The 18,122-nt window shown below is 38.1% G+C and overlaps 1 protein-coding gene across 2 annotated transcripts in view; it reads left to right on the plus strand.

Annotated features, from left to right (window-relative positions):
* The window catches only part of LOC133597907 (RNA-binding motif, single-stranded-interacting protein 3-like), a 379,536-nt gene that overhangs the window by 139,972 nt on the left and 221,442 nt on the right, over positions 1 to 18,122 (plus strand). The gene's annotated exons all lie outside the window — the stretch shown is intronic.

Raw genomic sequence — 18,122 nt, forward strand, 5'->3', positions numbered from 1 at the left:
CCACAGCTGCCCTGGGGTAGACTGACGGAAGCGTGGCTGCAATTTGCGCCAACGGCCCCTCCGACCACCACCTATCATTCATCATTCAATTCACCGGTGTGAGTGGCACCGGGGGCAAAGGGTGAAGTGTCCCGCCCAAGGACACAACGGCAGCAATTTTTGGATGGTAAGAGGCGGGGAGCGAACCTGCAACCCTCAGGTTTCTGGCACGGTTGCTCTACCCACTACGCCATGCCGCCAAATTTGAGGAGTTTATGCACTGTGTTGGTTTTGTTGTTTGAACAAGGTGATGTTCGTGCACGGTTCATTTTGTGCACCAGTAAAAAAACATGGTAACACTTTAGTATGGGGAACATATTCACCATTAATTAGTTGCTTATTAACATGCAAATGAGTAACATATTGGCTCTTAACTAGTCATTATTAAATACTTATTAATGCGTTATTCGGCATGGCCATATTATAACCCTAAACCTCTAACCCTGACCCGAACCCTAACCAAATAACTCTAAATTAAGTCTTTGTTATTTAGAATATGTTCCCCATACTAAAGTGTTACCAAAAACATATAACTTTGTCTTGAATTCGGAAAAAAAACATTTTATTTTTCACTAAAGAAGGGTTCGGTGAATGGGCATATGAAACTGGTGGGGTTCGGTACCTCCAACAAGGTAAATAACCACTGTGCTAGAACCTGCAACAATTCAACTGGAAGACATATTTCATAGTTCCCTCAAATTCTGCACACAAATATCATGATTCAGTATGAAAATGCGACCAAAACACAACATTTCCTCCAGTCTTCTGTAGGTGACATCAGTCTGCTGATGGAGGCCCACCCACATTTTGAAACTAAAGACGTGCTTTCCAAAATGTGCTGAAACTCATTAGAAAACAAGCCTAAAAATCACTACTGTGTCTATTTTGCTGGGAATTTTTTAAATACAAATCCACTTTATTTACATAGCACTATTAACAAGCAAACAGTTTCCAGAGTGCTGCACATACAAAGTACTTCAATTAAAAGCATTCAATATAACAATAGCTAAAATAATAAAATCAATGAAAAATAAAAACACCAAGATAAGTAAAAACAAATCAATAAAACAGAATAAAAAAGGCAAAAGGGCCACATGACTCAAGCCAGAAAATCAAAGTGGGTTTTAAGACAAAACTTAAAACATTTAACAGTGGAGGGCATTCTGACATGATGAGGCATAATTGTACCTGTAGTTTTTAGTGTGAATGAAGTGCCAATGTTGTCAGCATTAAAGGGGCATTTTAAGAGAAATAATGAGATAATAACACCATATCCATGCTGTATTTTACAGTATACAAACAAAAAACTGTCATGATCCGTTGCCCGGATCATAGTTTATTTAGGTTTTGATTCACTTGTTGTTTAACTTCTGTTTCCAGCACCCCTGTTTTGTGTTTCTTGGTTGTCATGGGTGCTGATTATTTTCACCTGCCTCTGATTAGTGTTCGGTACGCTCACCTGTTTCCCGGGCACTAATCAGAGAGCTATTTATTCCTTCCTCCCGCCTTACTCGGTCTGGTGCTTTTGTTTGCTCTCATACAACAAGTTACATTCCCGTTCCTGCTCCTAGTGTTTTGGTCTAGCTCCCTTTTGGCTAAGCCATTCTTGTTTTTTTCGTGTCGTGGGCACCGCGCTGCATATTTCTGTGGGGATTTATGGAATAAATCATTCTTCTTACCGGTAAGCTGTTTCCTGACGTTCCTCCGCATCCTGGAAAGACCCCCGGCATTGTTATGCCCTGGTATCGTAACAAAAACATGCTAAAAATGTTTTTTTATTTGTTTTTATTTTAATGGTGCAACCATGCACAAGCACCTCAGTAACATCTGTTTATATTAAATTATTGCTTATAATTTTTTTTTACATAAAAAACATCTTAATAATAATTTAATAGAACTGTTATTATATTTTTAGATAATAGGAATTGTATGGCTAAAATGCACATTTGAACCCAAAGATTCATTCTAACAAAGAAAAATGGCATATTCATTTTTTTAAATAAAATGGCTTTAATTTTGGGAGAGTGGCCGTGCCAGCAACCTGAGGGTTCCTGGTTCAATCCCCACCTTCTACCAACCTCATCACGACCGTTGTGTCTTTGAGCAAGACACTTCACCCTTGCTCCTGATGGGTCGTGGTTAGGGCCTTGCATGGCAGCTCCCGCCATCAGTGTGTGAATGGGTGAATGTGGAAATAGTGTCAAAGCGCTTTGATTACCTTGAAGGTAGAAAAGCGCTATACAAGTATGTGGGGAGGCGTGGCCGGCAGTCCAACAGCGCGGCCGGCACGCCTCGCTGTCGGTCTGCCGGCCCCGCCTCCCCACAAAGTATAACCCAGTTACCATTTATAATTTAGTCCAAAGCAGCTGTCATTACTCCTTTTATTGCCTTGCACTTGTCGTTTTGTTGTTATAATAAATGACTCTTGTCATTGAAAATCGTCTTGTTGTATAAGCTAATTGGTTCGTTGATGCTTAACAATCCTTTAAATTCAACTCACTTTGTTCATTTTATTTCATCTTTCATTCAAACAAAGTGTTTTATGTCTTGCAAAACTCTTCTTGACCTTTTTGGCAAGTATTGAAAAAGCATTTGGAGTCTGACTTTCATTGCAAATTTTACCATTTCTGCATTTGTTGGATTACTTTTACAGACCTGACTCTGGAACGCATTCCACGAATCTTTGATAAAAATGGTATCAAGGCTTTTCCAAAAGCCTAATGATGTCCTGGCTGTTCCACAATCACCTTGGATTCATGTTGCTTCATTAGTCATAAGATTTTTTTTGTGAACAGTTTGTTCGCTTTTCATCACGTAGGGAACAAGTGTGGATGTTGGCAATTAAGGGTACCTTAGCTGTTAGTGCGAGGGATTACCCATCTTTTTGTTAATTGGCCCATAAATTGCAAGTTACATTTGTCCACAGATTATATCTTGAATTTGTTTTTAGCTTTCTGTCGAATACCCAATTGTCTATAGTAAATGTTATTCTCAGTGACAATTTTGTTATTTTCTTTTTCCAATAACAATACAGCTCGCTTTTTCCAACATCTTTCAGTGTTGGAAAAGTGTATTCAAGAATACAATATGTAAAACAGATGTTACATGCTCTTGTATCGACCCCAGGATGCCAAGCAAAAACTGGAAAACACAGTTAGCGTAAAAAAAAAATCTAGTGCAGCATGGAAGTGAACAGAAAACAGATACTTGCTGGGGTATAAAAGCACAATGATCTTAAAATAAATGAATAAAACACAAAAGTATAATTAAAATAGGAGCACCAGGACAGGAAATGATACAAAACACAGGAAAATACCGAACAAAGTCAAAACTGTTACGTGTGATCATTACAGATGTAATGCAATGTTATGCCTACCAATTAAAGACCAAGAGGAACTGATTTCTTGGAAAGAATGACACAATGTTACATTGCTTACAGTAATAAGAACAATGTGGCAAAAAGTTAGTGCAACCAAAGCCATTTATTGAAATCCCGATATTGATTCTGACCCAATGCAGAATGTCCTCGTTCTCCCATTGATTTAACTTTGACACATACAAGTGCAATAGTTCATTCGCGGACCAGCGTGCATGTAAAGCAAAAATGTGTGTGAGGTTTGACTGCAAAGCCTCCTACCGCACAGTGGTGTGTCCAGACTTTTTTTTTTTTTCAGGGGGGGGGCACCAAGTTCTGCAGGGATGGTACCCATAAGACCGTCAGTCTACCCCCGGACCAGCTGTAGCTACTGTGGTGGCCTACCACCAGCAAGTGTGGAGTGAAACTTCTTGTAAAACAATTGCTGACAATAAATAATATTAACACTGCCGAGAATCGAACCCAGGTCATATCTCATAAAAGGCAAGTGTGTGGACAATTTCGCTACCAAGGCATTGCTGAGATGTCAACCAAATTTAGCATACCGGTATATGTCTTCTTTTGTTTCAAATTGGTGTTATTCATAGTGCACACGGAGCTGTAAATGACTTGGATTAAGTTTGCCGTCAAATGCAATATCATTCACTGCTATTATTTTATTCTATTGGCATTAAAAAACATATATATATATATATATATATATATATATATATATATATATATATATATATATGTATGTACAGTTTATACAGTATTTTCTACCCAGATTCCAAACAGATCGCAACTCCCATAAGCCCACAAGCCCCGCTCTGTATCATTCTAACAAAGTATCGTGAAAACGGCAGCAAGAGCAAAGACTCGTATAGGATTATACAGCTTGGTGACATACACAAACCAAAAACTTCTAATATGGGTGTGTTAACTTATTAGCTTGAACTATTTTATTGAGGACATCCACAATCTGCTTTCTCTTAGCCAAATGTAATGTTTTTTTCAGTTAATATTTTACGTTAACACAGAGAAGCTGCTAGCTGTGTAGTCAGTCATCATAATCAGCAATTACATTTATTCATGTCTATAATGTTTCATTAAAATAAGACTAGAACTATTCTTGTGAACCAAATTATTCCTTTAAAAAAAAATATATATATATATATGCATGCTGCATAATCATTCTGCCCCAGAAAAACAACAGCTCAAAGAGTTCATTAAAAGCTGAATATGTCAGTAGCACTTATGTATATAATATGGAAATATAATGTACACTTATAATCTGTAAACTCAGACTTCGGAACAATGTTGTGTGTCCTTGACTTGATTTAGTCGTACACTTCGGTGGTGCTAACTGTAGATCAATTAGTAATATGCATGTTCTTAGCATAATCATGGAAAAACTTGTGTTTTCTCCCATTTTATGACGATGACGCAGCAACGTATTGATGAAAAAAATACGTTGCTGAGGTCTTACTAGATTTTAGTGCAGTGTTCGATGTTAAAGATCATGGTTTCGTGTTGAGAACACTTTCTGCATATGGTTTTAGAGATTGAATAATTAGATTTAACTATTTAATTCAGGGGGCGGCAACCAAAAATGTTGAAAGAGCCATATTGGACGAAAAATACAAAAAACTAATCTGTCTGGAGCCACAAAAAATTAAAAGCCGTATATAATTGTTATAATGAAGACAACACATGATCTAAGTGTCTATATTAGTTATATTAGCCTACTATCAAAATGACTACGTGCAGGCTGATACAAATCTTTGTTGACAGAAATGTTGAATCTTAATATTTATTCTATGTTCTTATGTTTTTATGTGTTATGAATGTGCACTGAATTAGTTTTGCTTACAATTTTGTTGTACAATGACAATAAAGATATATTCTATCTATTCTATTCTACACATTTTTACTACATTGGAAAACATTAGTAAATCAGAGGCTACTCAGAGGGTGAGAACTCCTGGCAATGACTGTCTTAGAATGGCCAAAGGTATAGATGTGTGTGTCCAACTTGAAGAAAACGGCGGGCTGTCTTCTTTTAAGAGATTTATTACAATCTTTGGCAAGCTCTGTAACGTTTGCTGTGGTCTGGAACAACATGGCACACAAACAACTATCTGAAATACAGCCAATATTACAAACCCGGTTTCCATATGAGTTGGGAAATTGTGTTAGATGTAAATATAAACGGAATACAATGATTTGCAAATAATTTTCAACCCATATTCAGTTGAATATGCTACAAAGACAACATATTTGATGTTCAAACTGATAAACATTTTTTTTTGTTGCAAATAATCATTAACTTTAGAATTTGATGCCAGCAACACGTGACAAAGAATTTGTGAAAGGTGGTAATAAATACTGATAAAGTTGAAGAATGCTCATCAAACACTTATTTGGAACATCCCACAGGTGAACAGGCAAACTGGGAACAGGTGGGTGCCATGATTGGGTATAAAAGTCGATTCTATGAAATGCTCCGTCATTCACAAACAAGGATGGGGCGAGGGTCATCACTTTGTCAACAAATGCGTGAGCAAATTGTTGAACAGTTTAAGAAAAACCTTTCTCAACCAACTATTGCAAGCAGCTAAGCCCGTGACCTTCGATCCCTCAGGCTGTACTGCATCAACAAGTGACATCAGTGTGTAAAGGATATCACCACATGAGCTCAGGAACACTTCAGAAAACCACTGTCAGTAACTACAGTTGGTCGCTACATCTGTAAGTGCAAGTTAAAACTCTCCTATGCAAGGCGAAAACCGTTTATCAACAACACCCAGAAACGCCGTCGGCTTCGCTGGGCCTGAGCTCATCTAAGACGGATTGATACAAAGTGGAAAAGTGTTCTATGGTCTGACGAGTCCACATTTCAAATTGTTTTTGGAAACTGTGGACGTCGTGTCCTGCGGACCAAAGAGGAAAAGAACCGTCCGGATTGTTATAGGCGCAAAGTTGAAAAGCCAGCATCTGTGATGGTATGGGGGTGTATTAGTGGCCAAGACATAGGTAACTTACACATCTGTGAAGGCGCCATTAATGCTGAAAGGTACATACAGGTTTTGGAGCAACCTTTTGTTGCCATCCAAGCAACGTTACCATGGACGCCCCTGCTTATTTCAGCAAGACAATGTCAAACCATGTGTTACATCAACGTGGCTTCATAGTAAAAGAGTGCGGGTACAGACCTGTCTCCCATTGAAAATGTGTGGCGCATTATGAAGCCTAAAATACCACAACGGAGACCCCCGGACTGTTGAACAACTTAAGCTGTACATCAAGCAAGAATGGGAAAGAATTTCAATTGAGAAGCTTAAAAAATGTGTCTCCTCAGTTCCCAAACTTTTACTGAGTGTTGTTAAAAGGAAAGGCCATGTAACACAGTGGTGAACATGCCCTTTCCCAACTACTTTGGCACGTGTTGCAGCCATGAAATTCTAAGTTAATTATTATTTGCAAAAATGTATGAGTTTGAACATCAGATATCTTGTCTTTGTAGTGCATTCAATTGAATATGGGCTGAAAAGGATTTGCAAATCATTGTATTCCGTTTATATTTACATCTAACACAATTTCCCAACTCATATGGAAACAGCGTTTGTACATACAGATATGTCATGAGACATGCAAAACTAAATTAAATACAAAGAGGATAAAAGTAAAGGATATTAAATGAGGTCAAATTTCCCTACAAAGGGACGGCGTGGCGAAATTGGTAGAGTGGCCGTGCCAGCAATCGGAGTGTTGCTGGTTACTGGGGTTCAATCCCCACCTTCTACCAACCTAGTCACGTCTGTTGTGTCCTTGGGCAAGACACTTCACCCCTTGCTCCTGATGGCTGCTGGTTAGCGCCTTGCATGGCAGCTCCCGCCATCAGTGTGTGAATGTGTGTGTGAATGGGTGAATGTGGTAATACTGTCAAAGCGCTTTGAGTACCTTGAAGGTAGAAAAGCGCTATACAAGTATAACCCATTTATCATTTATTTAAATGAGGCATAATGATGCAATATGTACATATGGCTAGCCTCGATAGCATGTTCGCATCGATTAGCTTGCAGTCATGAACTGACCAAATATGCCTGATAAGCACTCCAACAAGTCAATAACATCAACAAAGCATACCGTTGTGCATTCACACACAGCATAAAACGTTTCGTGGACAAAATGAGACAAAAGAGTGGAAGATTTTACATGTAAACAAACTGTTGCATCACAGTCCACACTATGGTGAGTTCAAGACAAAACAATTTTCACCAAATACTCTGATCAGTGAAGCATGAACTCAAACATATTAAACAGTGAGCTTTCTAACAATTGGGAAGGTTTGTGTCATGTTCAAACAAAAACATACTAAAACCCAAAAAAATGATTTTCCCCGTATCTTTTTCCATTTTTAATCCTTTTGTAAAAATGCTCCAAGGAGCCACTAGGGCGGTAGTAAAGAGCCGCGGGTTGCTGACCCCCGATTTAACTAATAGGCCTTAACTTGTGTATTTTAATGGTAACCTCTTTAATGCAATGGGATTAGACTGCAGAGTTCCTCAATTGTATTTTATTCAATTCTATTTTTACTAAAGCGTATCTATAACTATGTATGCGGATGACTCAACACTAAATGCATCGTCACATAACATAAGTGTTTTGAAAATTGTAGGGCAAAATTAACTGGACCATGTTTCCAGTTGGGTTGACAGTAATAAGCTTGTTCTCAACAACAGTAAAACAAAATATATAATTATCGGCTTTAAACTTACATTAAAGAATGTGCAGTCTTTGTCACACACTTTGAAAGCTATTTCTTTGGAACAGCAGATGAAGTTGAATTGCAAGGGTTAACCATAAATAACCAATTGAATTGGTCATGTCACACAGACAAGATTGTGTCCAACATGGGTAGAACTGTTAATTTTATTACAGGATGTGTTTATTACATGGCTGATTTATCAAACATTGCTGCGTTATTTGATCATGTGCTCCTAAGAAAGACATTCAAAAGCTACAACTTATGCACAACAATGCTTCAGAATTGGTAGTGAAATGTCCAAGGTGGGAATTTCACTACCAATGTAAGTATTGACAGCATGCTTCAAGGTCTCTTATGGGTAAATGTTTATAAGCAGTTATTTAAAAAAATGTTTTAATGCTGTCAAAATGATGAATATTTTTATCAGATTAATCACAGTTATGCATTTTGATTAATTGCTATCAACTGTAGTAAATTCCTTGCGTGCATAATTTAGATTAACTTTAAAAAAGATCCCAATATTTTGATACAAATGCAATTTTATTGTCACAATATCATACAGGAACATATTTTACTTGAATTCACATAATTTATTTGTTTAACACTGCTTGATAACAGTTTTAACCAAAGTACCGTGAAATTTGAGCAACATCTGTCGGAGTCTCCGCACTCATCTTTGCACTGATGTATGCATTGACCTGATCACTGACTGTATAACAACCTGCTGCGCCCTTTAGGTAACCATCCACGGTTAAGGTAAAATAGCATGCGCGATTGTGCGGCCAAAATAAATTGCGTGATTATTCTGCGTTCATGCATGTTTAATGTGATAATGTTTAGAGATCAAATTGCATGAGTTAAAGAGTTAATTTTGACATTCCTAATTTTTAATACTGTTCTTACTACTACAATGAAGCCATTCTAATATATCATGTTTGGAACAAACATAGTTATACCAGTAGCAAGAACATGTGCTAAGAAAAGAAAATGTGTTGTATACTTAACGTAGTATACTAATGTTTTTGTTATTGTTCTTTTCTTGTTTATTTTATTAAGTACTTATTTTATTTATTTTTGTTTAGTATTTCTTAATGAATATATTTTGTTTTTGAATGTTTTTTTGTATGTACCATATTTCCTGGACTACAGAGTGCAGCGGTATACACGCCGCACCTACTAAATATTAGAAGAAAAACATATTTTTCCATATGTTAGCTGAACCGGACTATAAGCCACAGGTATATAAATTGTGAAATGAGTTATTTACACAGGAATATTTTGTAAATGTTTATTTACATAACTTAATTGTTTCCAAATGGCGTCTGTAACTAGGCAGTAAAACAGTTGATCAAACAAAACAGAAGTGGTTGTCATGGACGGACCAGTTGCGAAAGCTGGCTCTGTAATCAGCTAAACAGACTCAAGAACTCCACGGTGACGTTTTGGTGAATTTATAGAGGAATTTGTAGAACTGAAACAATCCAAAAAAAATGCAATTGTAAGTTAATAACACTAACACAGACACTGATAAATGTGTTAGCATATTAGCTAATACTAACGGCTCTAGCTTCATTACATTAAGATAGCATGTACAAAGATGCAGGAAAACACTTCTAAAGACATCACACATTGGACGGTTTAGTTAGTATTAATTGTTTTAGTTATACTGTAAAACTTGTGAATGAAGAATGCATACGAGTAGAACGCTATGGTCGACACAAACAATAACACATATTTTCGATGTCTTTGTTTGTGTTTTATGAAAACTATTTTCATTATGGCAATCAGCGAAGAACAATCCATAAATTAACTGCACCGTTTTATAAGCTGCAGGGTTCAAAGCGTAGGAAAAAAGAAGTTGCTTATAGTCCAGAATTTAGACTAGCGGCTACCGGAGCAACTAATATAGGTCCATTATGAAAAAACAAAAACAAAACTATATACCAATCCACATTAAAATAAACTTTGCACCACTTCATTTAATGGAGCCACTTAGCTCTAGTACACTCAAATATGTCAAATTTGCTTGTGTATTATTTCTAGTATTTATTTTCCCTGAGTACTTGACACTATTCTTCAGTTGAGATAAGTATCCAGTAAACATCGTTGTATCTTTTCACTCAGTGTTTATTCAGTACAAAGGGAAGTAATTGATAACCCTGACCTTCTTGGTTCTTGTCATGCTTTGTAGGCGTCTCGTAAGTACATTATCTAAAAACATGATTTTCTTCTTTTTTTTTTTTTTAAGTATCTCATGTGTGAAGTGCAGGTCGATGGTTATTTCCAAGCGCACGCAGCTCAAATCAATGCAAGAGTCCCAGTCATTCTTGAACAGAGGATTTAACACTGCATCGCCTTGGCCTCTCCTTAACATCCGTATTGGCAATAGTGCTGTCTTCATTTCTCCCCTACAGTATCACAGTTCAGCTTTCTAAAACTAGTTGTTGGTATCGATTGACATCCAGAGCGTGCAACATTCAATTGGATGCTGCAAGGTTGTTGTAACAGGTCATCTTCTCTCAACCCTGCGTCTCTCCTGTCCTGTCCTTACATCCCAACTCCAAGCTACTAATAGAAGGTGTGTTTATCTGCGGATAGCAGAAACACCTTTCAACATATGCAGTGTGTGGTTTTCCACTCGGCGAAAAGAGACAACTGTGAATATGTTGTTTCAAGGATCATAATGTGTCATGCTGGGTATTTGCTTCTCTCTGTTACTGCCGCTCCATTTTTCACAAACATGCAAACAGTGTTTTCGCTCTACTGTTCCGAGAAAACAACAACCTGCCAAAGCATTGACGGTGCATGAGATCTTTGCATGCATCTATACCAGGGGTGTCCAAACTTTTTCCACTGAGGGCCTCACATGGAAAAATTAAAGCATGTATGGGCCATTTTGATATTTTTCGTTTTCAAAACATAACAAAATATATGGATTTTTTAAATTTATTTTACCTTTAGGGGTCCCGGGGACCATAAAGGGTCTCAGTCATTAAAATGTTAAAAATAAGTAAAATTAGTATTTTTTTATTTAACGCTTACAGTTAATCTCTATATCAACTTCAAGTTCATATAAAGTAATTAAAAAAAAAAAAGGTTTTATGGCTTTTCTGTCAAAAACAACTGAAATATGCAGTATTTAGTAATTAGAGTCCTAAAATATCAATAATGCAGGACACCAATGATTTGAATTATGTATTATTTTTGAGTAATCACAGTGAAAAGATAACGTTAAAGTTAAAGTACCAATGATTGTCACACACACACTAGGTGTGGTGAAATTTGTCCTCTGCATTTGACCCATCCCCTTGTTCCACCCCCTGGGAGGTGAGGGGAGCAGTGGGCAGCAGCGGCGCCGCGCCCGGGAATCATTTTTGGTGATTTAACCCCCAATTCCAACCCTTGATGCTGAGTGTCAAGCAGAGAGGTAATGGGTCCCATTTTTATAGTCTTTGGTATGACTCGGCCGGGGTTTGAACTCACTCTAACCACTAGGCCACTGAGTAGTAGAATAGAATAGTAAATACATCCATCCATCCATTTTCTACCGCTTATTCTCTTCGGGGTCGCGGGGGGCGCTGGAGCCTATTTCAGCTACAATCGGGCGGAAGGCGGGGTACACCCTGGACAAGTCGCCACCTCATCGCAGGGCCAACACAGATAGACAGACAACATTCACACTCACATTCACACACCCGGGCCAATTTTAGTGTTGCCAATCAACCTATCCCCAGGTGCATGTCTTTGGAGGTGGGAGGAAGCCGGAGTACCCGGAGGGAACCCACGCAGTCACAGGGAGAACATGCAAACTCCACACAGAAAGATCCCGAGGCCAGGATTGAACCCACAACTACTCAGGACCTTCGTATTGTGAGGCAGACGCACTAACCCCTCTTCCACCGTGCTGCCCATAGTAAATACAATACCACTAAATATATTTGGGATCCAAAAGGTGCCCTACTCATAAAGTGATACATTTTTATTAGGTTTTTCTTTTACTTTCAACACTTAAGTTACAGGATCAACTTCAGATATATCTGTCGATGTTACGTTTGAACTATTATTTTTTTGTTTTATGCTCTTTTGTCAAAAAAAACTTTAATGTTTTTATATGGCATATGCACAATATATGCAATATTTACCACATAAGACATTTTAATGTGAAATATTTGAAGTAACTGGAGCCTTGAAAATAATTCATTATAACAAGGATTTTTTTTGTCATTATTTTTTTTTTTAAACAATGGCAAAAAAAGAAAGACAACATTTAAAAAAAAACAGCCTGCATGGCAGCTTTGTGTCAACTTGTTCTCGTTAGATTTCACCCCATTCCACTTTTTTGAATGTTCTTTGTTTATTTTTGCAATAGCATTTCCAGAATGTGTGGCGGGCCGGTAAACAATTAGCTGCGGGCCGCAAATGGCCCCCGGGCCCCACTTTGGACACACCTGATCCATACACACAGTCACACAGATGCAAGGTAACACACCCACACGTGAAATGTTCTTGCGTGTCTTGCCTCACTCACTCGCACATGCACTGCGAGTGTTTTCCCCTCACAAATACACACACACAGAAGTAAACAAAGAGCTGGGCATTGCCAGATGGTATGTGTAAAGTGCGTGATTACCGCTTTGGTTATTTTCATCTCTGACGCCGTGCACGTGTGTTTGTCTCTGCGTAAATGTGTGGGCGATTAGTCCCGGCCTTGTGATTTCCGTGCCTGCGTTCCATTGGATGTCGTCCCAAACCGCAGGTCGAAGAAATTGTTTACCAGACGGCGCAACTTCAGTCGAAAGTGTCCCCGGCAAATGTGATATTTGATTCCAGCTCGTCACAGTCGTTGCGTTTGTAAATACCCTAAAATATCTCGTTGTGAAACGTGCGAAAAAATGATCACGGTTTGGATGTTTTGATGCTTGACTCACAGGAAATAGTCCTTTCTCTTCCAATTTCACAATCATAAGCTGCTCAGATGCCAAGCTGCGTGTGATTGCAGTCTTTTAAAATACTTTTTTTTTTCTCCTTCTTTTACTTCCAAAGTCTGTTGTCCCAACAGAGTTAGATGTGAGGCTGTCAGGCGAGCGACTCTCTGTTCACTGACAGAGACGCTCCTGCTGGTGACAGCTAAATGATCTATTCTTTATTAAACACCACATACTATCTCACTATTGCTTCCTGCTTACCATCACTGTCTCAGGTTATCTTTTGACTGATGCCTCTCTTTCCTCAGCCATTTTAAATATTTCACATTTGCCACCTCCTCCGTTATACAGCATCTTTTAGCTCCTGCATGTTGTCCTTTCTCTCAAATAATCTCAATTACTACCCAGTACACTAGATCAGTGTTTTTTCAACCTTTTCTGAGCCAAGGCACATTTTTTTCATTGAAAAAATCCAGAGGAACACCACCGGCAGAAATCATTGAAAAATGAAACTCAGTAGCCGATATTGACAATAAAAAGTCCATCCATCCATCCATTTTCTACCGCTTGTCCCTTTCGGGGTCACAGGGACAATAAAAAGTCGTTGTCGCAATTGTTGGATATGACCAACCATGCATCACTATAGCTCTTCTCTCAAAGTAGGTGTAAAATCACGACCTGTCACATCACGCCGTGACTTATTTTGAGTTTTTTGCTGTTTTCCTGTGTGTAGTGTTTTAGTTTTTGTCTTGCACTCCTATTTTGGTGGCTTTTCCTCTTTTGTTGGTATTTTCCTGTAGCAGTTTCATGTCTTCCTTGAACGCTATTCCCCGCACCTGCTTTGTTTTAGCAATCAAGACTATTTAAGTTGTGCGGATGCTATCCTTCTTTGTGGGGACGTTGTTGATTGTCATGTCATGTTCGGATGTACTTTGTGGACGCCGTCTGCTCCACACGCTGTAAATCTTTGCTGTCGTCCAGCATTCTGTTTTTGTTAACTTTGCAGCCAGTACAGTTTTAGTTTAATTTTGCATAGCCATCCCTGAGTTTCAATGCTTTTTCTTAGCGGCACTAGCTTTATTTGTTTTTGGTTTAAATGTTATATACCGTTTTACCTACACGCTGCCTCCTGCATAACGTGATCACAACAAACCATGTTCCCGACATCTACAAAGTAATTAGCTACCTGCTGCCACCTACTGATATGGAGGAGTATTACATGGTTACGCTGCCGAGCTCTAGACATTGCAGACACTCAACAACGGCACATTTGCGGATTATAATTACTGGTTTGAAAAAAAATATTTTTAACCCAATTAGGTGAAATTACATAATCTCCCACGGCACACCAGACTGTATCTCGCGGCACACTGGTGTGCCGCAGTACAGTGGTTGAAAAACACTGCACTAGATGACAGTACATAGGCCATTTTTTCAATCTCACGTTCATTCATAAATCAAGAAAATGAGCCTGTACATTTACTGAGACCAGCCCTTTCAGGAAGGATACCAAAACAAAAAAAGAACCATATTGCCTTTCCGACAGTGGTGTGCCGTCAGGGCCAGCAAGGCCTTCTCTGCTGGCCTAACATAACCAGAAATCATGATCATAATTAAAAATAAAAGTAATTTTTAATTTACTTTCCCTAAATATCTAAAAGTATTCATATTCTCTTCAAGTCATATTATGCTCCTTCCAGCACTGTTGTTTTTAGTTTATAGAGTTTTTATTCAATCAGAATTCAGCTAGCTTATGTTGCCATGCTGTACCAAATCTGCCCGGGGCCTTCAGAATCAACAATGCGGGCGTCCGTGCACTCTTAGTGAACGTACACAAACATTTGACAGACAGTTGCGATAGCCAATCAGATCACGCGTTGTTGTCAGTATGTCCTTCTAGCTGGCCTAAGGCAGATATATATTGTGATGTTATGAGCTCGGTAACATAAGAACTCCATTAACCAGCATGCCATGAATTGATTACGTGGACCCCGACTTAAACAAGTTGAAAAACTTATTCGGGTGTTACCATTTAGTGGTCAATTGTACGGAATATGTACTGAACTGTGCAATCTACTAATAAAAGTTTCAATCAATCAATCAATCAAAAGCCACAGTAGTAAAGACAATGCGCAGTAGCCCCGTTTAGGTTGTTAAATGAAGACATGCCGGCAGAGGGATGTTTTTGATGAGCACGCTGTGGAGTAAACTTTAAGAACTCAGCCAAAACGCCTCGTCTGCATCTTTTATGAGTAGACAAGACAACACATATATTTGCAAGGCCATTTTCAAGAAGGATATTTAAAGAAAAACTACATCTTGTTAGACCATGTTGCCCAACCCCGGAAACTAGCTCAGCTGTCCAGGCGATGAAATGTGAGTTCAGATATTTTATTTCTTTATTTTTTCACGTTTAAATTGTTTGTTGCAATTTTAATTTTGACAGTACCACATAAGATATGTTTTAATTGCTGATGCGGGTTTATTGATTTTTAAATGCGCCAGAAAATAACACGTTTTGTACAATGCCCAGTAGTGCGTAAATGTGTTCCTGTATAGTATTTCTCCAGCAAAAGTCATGTGGTGACATAAATTATGGTATTTTGAGAGGTAATCATTGAGGTCGGACATCACTGAAGGCCTAGGTGGGAAACGCACGGCCCGCCACTGCTTTCCGGCAACATTTTGTTGAGATATTGATAGTGTGCTACTTTTTGATGAAACAATGTGAGGTAAAATTAGACACATGACTTTGATGAAAATAATCGTCACTTTCCTACAAGCTGGATTGGAATGAACGCTTCCGATGTTTCCGATTGTTGTCATTTCCCACAATTTTGTCAAAGTTGGCGAAAGATGAGCAATGACTCGCTCGAATTTCAGACAAAGTTAGAAAATGTTTCTTTCCTGATGCTGAAAATCTGTTCAGCGATAATTAAGAGGGGGATAATTTACTTTACCCAAGGCTTCATTCATAATATTTGTGTTAGAGGGCGGAAATTGCGACGTATATTTTGCTGCAAAGTGCTGGGAGTCGATGCTGAAAAATCCGCCACCATATAAGATTTCAAATTAAAATTCCATATTAAAAATGAAAGATTATATATGCTACCTGCTACCTAAGGATGGACAACAATACTTCTCGACAAAAGAGGAGAAATGTAACCATAGGGAAACATTTTATTTGAAACAATTGTTTGCACATACAACACTTAAAACATTTAGTATATCATTACGTGGAATTAAACTATTGAATGGATTAAGCAAATAAGTCAAACAAAGTGGTAATATGATCCAGTTTAAGAAACTGTTCAAAGTCACCGTTTAAAAAGTAAAAATATGAATAACTTTTTTTAAAAATGAGATCATCTTATTTATCTCATGATGTGAGTCACAACTTACGTAACTTTTTGTTTATGAGAACCTTGTTTATTATTTATGTATTTATCTATTTACTCTTGTATTTATTTATGTATCTACTGTTGTGTTACAGATTGAGTACAAACAACTGCGTTAGAAATTGCTATGAAATGGAAGGGGGTAAAATTAAATAAGCTCTACTTCTTCCTACTCCTTTTTGGATATGCTGTAATGCCCTCCATCCAACCATTTTCTATCGCTTGTCCCTTTCGGGGTTGCGGGGGGTGCTGAAGCCTATCTCAGCTGCATACGGGCGGAAGGCGGGGTACACCCTGGACAAGTCGCCACCTCATCACAGGGCCAACACAGATAGACAGACAACATTCACACTCACATTCACACAATAGGGCCAATTTAGTGTTGCGATAAACTGGTAATATACGATGTACCATATTGTATCATTATGAATGTTCAAAGTAAACTAATACCAAAACCACAACCATTATTGTTACTAACCACAATCACCTTGATAGATAGCCACATTAAAAGGAGGTAAGTTACGTAAAAAGCATAGCGTTCCAACATAAACAACCAATTTACCATCAATAAAAAAACAATACATTTGTTCAGTAGTCCTGTCGTCGACAAAGCAAACTGCTACATTAAAGGGGAACTGCACTTTTTGGGAAATTTTGCCTATTGTTCACAATCAATATGCCTAACTTTTGTTTTGTTTTACGATTTTAAAGATAATAAAAAGCTTTTGTTTTTTCTCACTGATTCTTACTCACTGCAGACTTCATGAGAGCCAACAAACATAATAAAACATCACTTACTGTGCAACGTCTGCTGTCATTAGGATGCCGACTGCTGGGATATTCATATATTCTCATTTAGATGAAAGATGTCTCATCATCATCACAAAGTAAGGGGGTTTGGGGGCGGGGGGAACAAGCGTTTTTCGTGTTGTCCTCGACAGTTTCGGGTCCTAAATGGCAGTCAAAGTGTACCAACTTGTCGGAATACCTACTCAGTCGTCTCATGTCCAGGTGAGATGCATAAATTATGATCTACAATAAACATAAAGGGAGCAAGGAAGCGAGAAAGCAGCAGACCACTTGATGATGTAAACAAAGTGACACACGGTAGTGATCACGGTATTTTGTCTGTGTTAGCGCTTATAATAACAATATCACTAATACTTGGTTAGTATTCAAGTCACAAAATGTAAATGGAGTATTGTTGGCGGATTTTGAATGGTTATTTATTGAATTTTATGGGCGAAATAGAGGACCTCCCATTAGCTCCGCTGTAAGCAGACTTTTATTTACTTTTATTTACAAATTAGAATCCATATGGGCACATTCAATGGACAAGAGACTGAATTAATTAATTCAATTCATAAACAGGTTTAAGATATTTTGATCACGACGCTTCTTCTCCGAAAATATTACTCATTCATTTTTGTGTTAACCCATGACTAAAAGTAAACAGAAAACAATGTTTTTTTTCCAAAAGAGTGTGTGTTGTTTGTAGCCCGCAGCTAGCGATGTGTGAGGTAAATTGACACAGGCTTTGATTCAAACTAGCCAGTTTGAAAATGCCGTGAACACACCAATATGTTCAGGGTGATGGCGTTAAAAGAGATGTTTGGTAATTTCTTTGTTAGCTC

The sequence above is a fragment of the Nerophis lumbriciformis genome, linkage group LG04 (assembly GCF_033978685.3).
Source record: "Nerophis lumbriciformis linkage group LG04, RoL_Nlum_v2.1, whole genome shotgun sequence".
NCBI lineage: Eukaryota > Metazoa > Chordata > Actinopteri > Syngnathiformes > Syngnathidae > Nerophis > Nerophis lumbriciformis.